Genomic DNA, 10,992 nt, shown 5'->3' on the forward strand with positions numbered 1-10,992 from the left:
GATTCATAAGCCAAATCATATTCAACTAAAGCATAAGCCCACTTGCCAATTCTACCACTAAGAATTGGCCTATGCAACATGTATTTGATGACATCAGTTTGACAAGCTATAATGCAATTACTAGGCACTAGATAATGTCTCAATTTTGTGCAAGCATAATATAAGCATAAGCATAGTTTCTCAATGAATGTATACCTTGTCTCGGCGTCTAATAACCGTCGGCTCAAATAAGTAATAGCATGCTCCTTTACCTCGGTCTCTTGAGTCAAAACAGCACCAATAACACCTTCCTCCGCTGCAATGTAAAGTCTAAATGGCTCCCTGTGCCTGGGCGCTTTCATAACCGGAGGAGTGCACAAATATTTCTTAATCATATCAAATGCCTCTTGCTGTTTTGCCCCCCAAGTAAAATCAACATCATTTTTTAACCGAAGGATAGGAGTAAATGCATCAACCTTCCCTGATAGATTGGCTATGAACCTCCTCAAATAATTGACCTTGCCAAGGAATTTTTGCATATCTCTCTTGCATGTTGGAGCCCCTACTTTCTGTATAGCTTCTATCTTTTTAGGATCAATTTCCACGCCATCTTCATGAATAATGAAACCCAGAAACTTCCCAGCCGATACACCAAAGGCACACTTCAAAGGATTCATTTTCAGCCCATATTTCTTCATTCTTTCAAAAGCCAAACGCAAATCGGCTAAGTGAGATTCAAAAGCATCCGATTTGACAACAATATCATCAATATAAACCTCAAGTATAACACCAAGTAAATCATGAAAAATTAAATTCATAGCCCTTTGTTATGTGGCACCGGCATTTTTTAATCCAAAGGTCATCACTGTCCACTCAAATAAACCAAGAAAACCGGGACATCGAAAAGCCGTTTTGGACATGTCCTCTTCGGCCATAAAAATCTGGTTATACCCCGCATTACCATCAAGAAAGCTAATGACCTTATGTCCAGAAGCATCATTAATAAGCATATCGGCTTTTGGCATGGGATACTCATCTTTAGGTGTAGCTCTATTCAAATCTCTGAAATCAATGCACACCCTCAACTTGCCAGAGCCTTTCTTCTCTACTGGTACAATGTTAGAAATCCACTCGGCATACCTGCAAGGTCTAATAAAATTAGCTTTAAGCAAACGACCGATCTCTTCCTTGATCCGGTCATACATTTTTGGATTAAACTTTCTGGCCGATTGCTTGTATGGTCTAAAACCGGCCTTTATAGGTAACCGATGCTCTACTAGCTCTCGGCTTAAACCCGGCATCTCATGATATTCCCATGCAAAGCAACAAACATATTCTTTCAATAGCTTGATCAACTTAGCCTTATGATCGGCTCTTAAATTTTCGTTTACAAATGTCGGCCTAGGAATTGAACCATCTCCTATATCTATCTCTTCTAATGGATCGGCCGATGTAAAACATTGTCCTAACTTATCCATGTCATCTAACTCCTCTATGGACTCATACATATCGTTCTCATTGGACCGATATTCTACAAGACGCTTTTGTAACCACTCTGAGTTAGGATCCATTTACATACATCATACCTTGGAGCCGATTATCACCAACCGGCTTTAAAGAAACGGGCACGAAACCACTTTTTGTGGCGCTAAGAAAATCATATTCTGATAAGTCACGCCCCGTCAAGCAAGTAGCATTGGGATGTTGCCAATCCACCGATGCATCGGCCAAAGCAACACAAGCCGAATTATCCGCATGAATGACTTCTACTTCATCATCAACCCATTGAATCAAAAACTGGTGCATAGTAGATGGCACGCATTGGTTCGCATGAACCTAATCGCGGCCTAATATCACATTGTAGTTACCTTGCACCTCGACGACAAAGAATGCGGTAGCCAAAGTTTTGCTTCCCACCGTAAGCTCCACATACATCACACCTTTGGCTTCAGTTTTTGCTTTGCCTTCAAATCCATTAAGCACCATGTTAGTCTTTATTAACTCTTCATCACGCAGCCCCAATTTTTTGAAGACCGAATATGGCATAAGATTCACCACAGCACCACCATCGACAAGCATTCTAGCAACCGACGATCCATTAATATGACCTTTAAGGAACAATGGCTTCAAGTGCGTCACCGGTTCTTTTGGCTTCTCGAATATAGCATTTTTAGGACCAAAATCTAGCTGAGCTACTTCCCCTTCTTCATCTATAGCACGAAATTCAGCGGGTAAGTAATACACCATATTAATATCCATACCTTCATGAACTGGTGTAGACTCATAATCAAGCATTTCATCTCCTTCCGCAAGCATGCCCACTGACTCCGAAATATCTTCAAGGGAAGAGGAAATAGTAGGCAAAGTGGACGATGTAATAGTAGCCGCATCGTCCTCCGTTGGTGGTGTAGGTGTTGCTATGATCAATGCAGAAGCTGCAATGTTTTCCTTTTGCTTTGGCCTCCACACTTGTTTTGGGGGTACCATGGGACGGCTTTCATTGAATAATTTATCGCTTAGCTTTTCTGCTTCTTGTTCCTCCTTCTCATGACTCCTCATGCGCTGCAATCTCCTTTTTTGCGCCTTGGTCAAACCGGAAGGACACCACTTAGGCTGAGTATATTTTGGATCCCTTGACTTGGCCTTGCTTATGCTAGCTTCCTGATCATTAGCCATGGGGCCTTGCTGGACCGCAGCCACATCTTTATTAGAATCAGCCGGATTATCAACAATAATCGGCTCTTTGATTATCAATTCTTTAGTGCCTATCATAATAGTTTCACCACTAGCATTCTTCTCCTTTTGCTTGCTAGGCTCTGAAATTTCAGCACTTGGTGATTTGGCACGCCACACTTGCCGGTTGACCCTTTTTTGATTATATTGCATTGGCTAATTGACACCATTGTTCAAACGGCCTTGTGTGGGATAAGAAAGTCTCTCATGAATGGGCCTCCTTGGTTCTGCCCAACCCGGATGAAAAGCATAAGGGGCCATTGGGGGCCGCCCCCATCCCCCATTGAAGCCTCCCATGTAGTATGGCGCATAGGGGGGCGGCACCATCCATGGTCCTGGTGCCCATGACCCATATGGCCTTGCGTGATGATGAGATTCTTCCCTCGGAGGTGATCTCGAGCGCTTGAAATTTGATGACCGGTTAGAGCTAGAACCGGCTACTTGATTGGCATACTTGGACAACAGCATATCAAAAGTTGGCTTGATTCTCTTGCGCTGCACTTTAGCTTCATTCGTCTTCCACTTGCCAACCTCTGGACTCTTGGGCTTAACAAATTTGACATGAGTGTTCTCTTGCACTTGTGGTTGCCCCCCGAGTGTAGGATTCTTGATGGTGATTTTGATTATCTTCTTGCCACCGGGTTGCTTGTCAAGCACAACCTGTCTCCCCAAGACCTTGTTGCCCTCCTTGTCTTTCCTGGGCTCACCAACAATGACATTAGCTTTATTAGCAGATTCGGCAACCTCTGGCCGAATGAGTAGTTTCTTCCCCTCCAACTCCATGGTATTCATTGGAAAGGGTTGTTTATCAACTTGCATCTCAGAAAAGTTCAATCGTCCGTCATTAATGGCCGATTGTATCTGCCGTCGAAAAACATTGCAATCATTAGTAGCATGAGAAAAAGAATTATGATACTTGCAATAAGCGCGCCGTTTCAGCTCTTCAAACGGCGGTAAAGTATGAGATATTCTAATAATCTTAGCCTGCAGCAAAGCATCAAATATTATATCACACTTAGCAATGTTAAAAATAAACGTCATCTCTTCATCACGATTCTTATGAATCGGTTTCAGATCATTGCAAGTAAAGGGTTTGGCCTTAGACGGCCAAACAAATTCAGTAGCAAAAACATCACCCTCATCGTCCGAGTGATCACTATCATATTCCACCATATTCATCTTTGGACGATCGGTTTTGTATCTATGCACTTCTCTGAGGTCTTTGCTTCGGCTTTCCTGAGCCAAAGCCCTTTGTAAGACTTGGTTGATATTTAAGAACTCATACCCTTCTAGCTTTTCTCTAATGGGAGTCCTCAAACCACTCAGCACTAGGTCTGCTAAGTCTCTCTCGGTTATCACCAAACTAAAACACCGGTTTTTTGTTTCTCTGAATCTCTTGACGTAATCGGAAACCGATTCATCATGCTTCTGTTTAACCGATGTTAGATGTGACAACTTGAGTTCGTTGTCGCCGCTATAAAAGTGATCATGAAACTTCTGCTCTAACTGCGACCAAACCCGAATGGAACCATGTGGTAAAGAAGAAAACCATGAAAATGCGGTACCAGTTAATGATAAAGGAAATAAACGCACTTTCAATTCATTCAATGAGCCTGCCTCACCCAATTGTGCTAAATATTGACTAACATGCTCCCATGTCGTTTTTGTGCCTTCTCCATTAAATTTAACAAAATCTGGAATTTTATATCCTGGAGGGCACTGGATGGCATCAAAGTACTCGGGGTACGGCTTTTGGTAAATCCGATTCCGGGGTAACTCAACTCCAAAATTCTCTCAAAGCATCTTAGCCATCTCCTCTCTAAGATTAGCTAGACCATCATCCATCGTGGACGATGAAGCTTGTGGCAGTGGCATAGGAGGAGTAGGGTTACTAGCTGTAGGTAGGAATTGTGGCATGTATGTCGACCCATAATTTAGTAGTGGTCGAGTGGTTGTAGTTGTAGGTAGGGTTTGGTTCGGTGTTGCCACCGAACCTGGCATGCTTATAATAGGGTTGATGGGTGCAGTCACAATCTGATTTGTTTGGGTAGGGTAATAAGCCATCGGCATGGGAGGCGCCGATGCAATAGGTAAAGCCAGATTAGGGTTTGCACACTAGCAGCTACACCATCATTACCACTAGACGATTGAGATGTATTCTTCTGAGCATTCGTATTTTCTATGAAAGTTTGATAGACTAGATTGTTACCATCAGCAATACGACTTTCAATCTCAGCCCACTGCTCAGGAGAAAAGGCAGTACTTACAGAGGGTTTAACCTGCTCGGCTTGAAGAGGAGGGAACTTGATTTCTTCAATCGGACTGATGTTGCCTTGGCGATCCTTCTTGAACTTTGCAAGGAACTCCTGCAAGTCCTTCTCCTCGCGCGCCTTCTTGTACTCCTCATAGACTTGGCGATGATCGGCCGATATCCCATCAAGACTGGGCTTAATGATGTTATCAGCGTCTACCTCAGATGGCTTGGGAAGATCAGACATGGTGGATGATAAGGATTGATCTTGATTCCCCAGCGGAGTCACCAAAAAGTGTGTTCGCACACGAACACGTCACGTGTACCCTCGACGCCGGGGGTGATGCACTGCAGCTCACGCCGAAGGAGTCTCACCGGAAGCGCGATTCGCAAGTCGACCGGTGAGAGCTTTTGAGGACCCGAAACCCTACACTCCCGGGAGGGACCCCGTCGGGGAGTGCAGTGGCTATGGGTTGCCCTAGGTCGGTCAAGCCGCCCCTAGAGCCTCGCGGTCCGCAGCTCTCCAACACGAAGAACAACGAAGGATGAGGGAGCAAGAACGAGGGAGGGACAAGACGTAGATGAAAAAGCTGTAGATGTGTTTGCGATTGTGTGTTGTTCAATCGGCCGTCACCCCCAACATATATAAGAGGCGGCTGGACTTCCCGTACAAGAAAAGGATTCATCTAGGCTTTACTTACAATAAAATTGCATCAATTCACGTCCAAAACCCTAGTCAAATTCGGACTGGTTTTATCCGAACTTTCCAAAATGGTTCGGTTTACAACCTGGCTGCACCTTGCGGGTCATGTTTGAGGCAGTAAACGACCTCGGATGGAAACGAGTCCAAAAGCAATCTTGACCGTTTCGAGGAGACGAAAAACTTTCTTGTTGAACGATTTTTTATCAGAGGTCATCTTGAGGGTCAAATAGCTCGCGCAAAACGGACTGTGACGCAAAACATCCGTCACTCGCGCTACCCATCAGACATGGCGTCTGGTGGGGCGCGCCACACTTTGCCTCCTGGCAGGGCTACATTCCGATAGCTCTAACTTTTGCATACGAACTTGGATTTGAACGATTTTTATATCGAAATCAATCGTTTCGACGAGACGAAGACAATCCGTGTAGATCATTTTTCCATACGAGGATGTCTTGAGGGCGTAATGAGCCGAATAGTGTTTTGAATACAAAATCTCAGTATTTCAAACACAACTTCGGCCTTCGAGATGAGATCAGATGGCGATGACCCAAAATTCAAAGATGTTTATATTGACAACACGGAACTTTTTTATGTAGATCACTTCTTCATTTGAGGACATATTAATTAAGTTCTTGACCGTGCCAAAATCCGGTGTCAACAGTCAGTTGGACATATATTTACCCTGCTTCATTTTCAAAGAACTTCATCCAGGTCTATACAGATGTAGAAGTTCAGTGAAGAAATGAGCTTGCTAGTTCATAGAGCAAAGAGAGCATAAACAGGCTACAATCTTAGATTGAGGCTTTTATCAAAACTATTGTACACAAGCAGAGGGCGCATGGCGGTGCATTAGAGCATCTACAACCGGGTCTCTTATACCCGTCTTAAACGCCCGGACAGACCATCCAGTCAGTTACTGCTAACAAAAAATGACCCAACCAAACCTCTCAAACTGCGGACAAACGCCCGGACAGACCGGCACCCCCTCATATCGAGCCAAATGTAGGGCGGATTTGGGGCAGCCCGGGCACGCCCGGGCGCGTCTGCCTGACAGGCCCGGCCCATGACAGACCCCACAAAAAACTCCAATCCGGGCGGCGAGCTCAAACCCTAGCTCACTCTCTTCCCCTCCCGCTCTATTCACTCCCCTCCCTCTCCAGTTCTGATCCATCCACCGCGATAAGCAACTCCAGAAGCAACTCTGGCTCGGAGCTCGACTACGAGGAGGAGATGGCCCTCCGCATTGCGCTGGAAAGGTCCAAGGTGGAGATTGGCGGAAGCTCCGGATTTGGAGCGTCGCCGCACCTCCCGCGCGGGTAGCGCGGACGCCGAAACTGGACCCTCCCGCCGCGCGCAGCGATGCCCGGTCAGCACAGTCCGCATTGGCCCCGCGTCATCTTCTTCCCCATCGGCCGCTCCTGCACAGGGCTAGCGCTGGGTGTTTGTGCCCGCGCCTCCGGCCCGCACGCGCACTCCGAATTCGGAGGCGCGCCACCGTCGCGGGACGGAGCCAGACGCCGACGAGGATGCGTGTCTCCACGCCTAGGTGTACCATCACTCCCTCACGACAGCGAAGACGGACACTCGCGCCTTCGAAGGGAGAACGCCAAGGCGCTCCGACTAGCTATTGAGCAGTCGGAGCGTGAGGCGAAGGAGACATCGACGGTGAAGGCTCGGGTGGCAAGGTTGAAGTGGGAGCAAGACAGTGCAGTCCGTCGGATGAAGGGGCTCATCGCCCTCTCCGACTCCGACTCCGACTATGATGACAGCTGCACCTCATCGTCCGACGACCAAGACCCTCCACCAGCCGCGGAAGCCTACAGTTGCGTCGACGACCGGAAGGGCAAAGGTCCGGCGAGGAAGTGCGTATGCCGGCCCCCCTCCTCCTCAATGTTTATATAGTTCTTAGTTGTAGAAGTTTATGAACTTGTCCGTGGACGAACTATGATCTTTCGGATGTGGTGAAGTATGTTATGTCCGTTTGCAGCCTATCTTATATTCCTTTGCAGCTCAATTTTGTTGTCCGTCGTTTGATCACGTATGATAGATCAACGTGTGCATGGGTAGTATAGATATAAGATGCCGAATATGAGATACGCGGATGTAGAATGACAAATATGAGGGGTGCCCGGTCAGTGCCCGTGGACGCGCCCGAGCGCGTCCGTGGACGTTTGAGGGGCCAGATGCCAGGTCCGGTTGTAGGTGCTCTTAGCCTCTCTTTCTCCTCTCTCTCTCTCTTTTTGCTTTTCTATTTCTTTCGTATACCACTATCTTTACAAAATATAAAATGAAAAAATATATTGAGCGCACGTCCATGCTAAAAACATGGAGCCCGACAGCTGCCGGCCTTTAGGGACGCATTTGATAGCCTGCATCCACTCTAACAGACCCATGTGGAAGAAAATGGTTATTTAGTTACCTGGGCTGTATCTGATTCCTGCATAGCACGAAACTTAAAGCACTTTTCAGGCTGGCCCACTAGGAACATTCCGAATCAGCTATTTCTAGTGAGTCAGACCGAGTCGAGCCATATCGAGCGTACATGGGTGGGTCCGGTTGCACTAGAGGATGCAAGGATGCGAGCTAGTATACACCCTTGGTTTCTTCTCCTACCTCCACTAAGCCCTTCTCTAATCTCTTTTTTGTCCCTTCTAATTTACACAACGGTGCTTCGATTCGAGATAAGTTCTACACGAAAAAGATGCACATTGATGTTATAGTTTCAATCGGTTCGTTGTTTCGTCGACCGTAAATGTTCAATTTCATGTTCATGTTTGGAGCTATTTTGAATGAATTTTGTCAAATTTGTCGCGCATGGTCGACCATTTGAAATTTCTGTTGACCAGTAGCTTCATTTTGCAGTTTCACGCAACTTTCGTGTTGCACATTTTCTATTTCGACGATCGTAGACGAGTAAATCTAACTTTTTCCTTATGGAACATGCAGATGCATATGTGTGACTATGTTAATGGCACTCCTTAATCTCGGCCTCCTCTCCCGTGTCTTGTTACACTGCCATCACCGCCGACGCCATTCCTCTCAGCCTCCTCTCATGTGTATTGTTACACTAGCGTCATCGCCGTCATCGTTCCTCTCAACCTCCTCTACGACATCCTACTACACTTGGTGTCGTCGTTCCTCTCTGTCTTCTCCCCATGTCCTGCTACACTGAAGAAAACGCCGGTGTCATTCCTCTCGACCTCCTCCTTCACGTCCTACTACACTGGTGCCATCATCAACGTTGTTCTTTTTGGCCTCCTCCTCCGCGTCCTCCTACACTGACACGGCCATGGCGTACAAACTGCATTTTTCCTCTATCTTTTTTTGCCTCAGCGCCATGTCGTCGCCAATGTTATGTGTAGTTGTCAACCTTGTCGGATGGACGCCATGTTGTGCCCGCCGCCGCCGCCGGCATCGCCCGGTCAGCCTCCTCGCCCACGGCCTACACTGACGCCGCCATCCCGAGCACACCGCCGATGAACTCTATTGTAACTTGGTGTGTCATGTGTAGGTGTTAACTCTTAATCAAGTTGCCCGTATGCAAGCAAACACCGGGCACTTGCAACATCCCAGCCAATGCATGTAACCAAATGCCATGCCAAAATTGCTCCCCTAAGGCTAGCTATAGTGGGAGTAACTTAGGTAGTAATATAACACATCCCAAGACATATATATTTATGTGGCATGGAGTTAATGAGGAGAGAGGTGTTTGTGGTAACATAATATGTTACCGTAACATAACGCACCCCAATGCAAAATAAATTTACAACGTAATAAATGAAGGCTTGTATGACACCACACTTATGTTACTACTCAGGGGCGGATCCAGGCCCCAGGCCCCCAGGGCCCAGGCCTGGGGCGTGAGGCCCAAATGTAGTGTATACTATAGTAGTTACTGTACATATCTGCTACAGTGTACACTGGCGGCCCGGGGCGGCCCATTGGACTGGCTCCGCCCCTGTTACTACTCACTATGATGATAGTAGTAACATAGAGTAGTAACATATGCATATTACTAGTCTAAGTTATTACCCACTATGACTAGCCTAATGCAGGCGGCATACATGCGGGCAACCAAACTACATGCAAATGTTGATTTATTTATTTTTGCCTACATTAGCTCATTCAGGCCCAATTAGAACAAGTATGCAAAGTATCAAAAACGATGCATGTAAGCAAAGGTGTCCTAGATGGCTTAATCGGCTGCATGTGTGAATGTAACAGGTCGTTCGTGATGGATGTGGACCCATGTGGAGAATGATATGAGGCGTCGCGCGTTACGCACGTCAGACTGTAGTGGTTTAAAATTGTATACATTCATTATAGAAACCTATTACCGTCCTAGAAGGACAGAAGAAAAAGTAAAAAATGAGGTAATCACAGATTCACAGTAGCGACCAGCACTAGCACGAAATTCAACATTTGCATTACTTTCCTTGCATATACACTACAGAAACACAGATCAACAGGGTTCATGAATTCTGGGTGCAATCAATTGAAGATGGTTGCACGGGGTTCCTTCAATTCAATTGATTGGTGGTGTGATTGAGTCATTATTTCTTGTTGGGCCTGGTTGTTTCGAGCATGGAGCTCTTTTTTATTTGAATCTGTGTATTATACTTCGAACCTAATAATATAAGATTGTGTGCATCGTCTGATGCAGATGACAAGTATAAAACCTCCTTTCATAAAAACTATAGGGTGAAAACCTGGCGACGTTAATCCAACATATCTATACCATTATATAGTGTACGAATAACTTTAAATATTGTCCGTTGGATAAAGCCAAGGATGCTAAATTCGAGCACTATTGTTCTTTGGATATCATCTTCACTCCATCGAGTTCTGCCGCACGTACTATATAGAAGATTGTATGGTTGAGCATAAGCTAAAGCCTCACGCTTAAGACACAAATACTTCTCCTTTGTTCTCTTTGTTTTGAATATTCCGTACTTTAATTGTCCAAAACTGTTTTTCCTCAAAATGAAATTATCTTTCATTTATACCATATGATTTACAATGTGCATTACCCACACCCAAAAACGCAAGCATTTCTCCTTTGTTCTAGATTCTTCGATAGTATTAATTATAATAAAAACTTCTAAATGACACCATGCTTTCTCACTTTATAATAACTTACAATGTGAATAAACCTCAAAACACAACCACTTCTCCTTTGTTTTAAAATCTTCCATGCAATAATTATCCTTTTTTCCTTCAAAATGAATTATCAATACTTCTTTTACAGTAAAGCTGCATGCACCGGCAAATTACGGGGATTTTATGCAATACTTCAACTTGGCACCTTGTGATTGGATGTTAGTTG

The sequence above is a fragment of the Triticum dicoccoides genome, chromosome 1B (assembly GCF_002162155.2).
Source record: "Triticum dicoccoides isolate Atlit2015 ecotype Zavitan chromosome 1B, WEW_v2.0, whole genome shotgun sequence".
In the NCBI taxonomy this organism is placed as follows: domain Eukaryota; kingdom Viridiplantae; phylum Streptophyta; class Magnoliopsida; order Poales; family Poaceae; genus Triticum; species Triticum dicoccoides.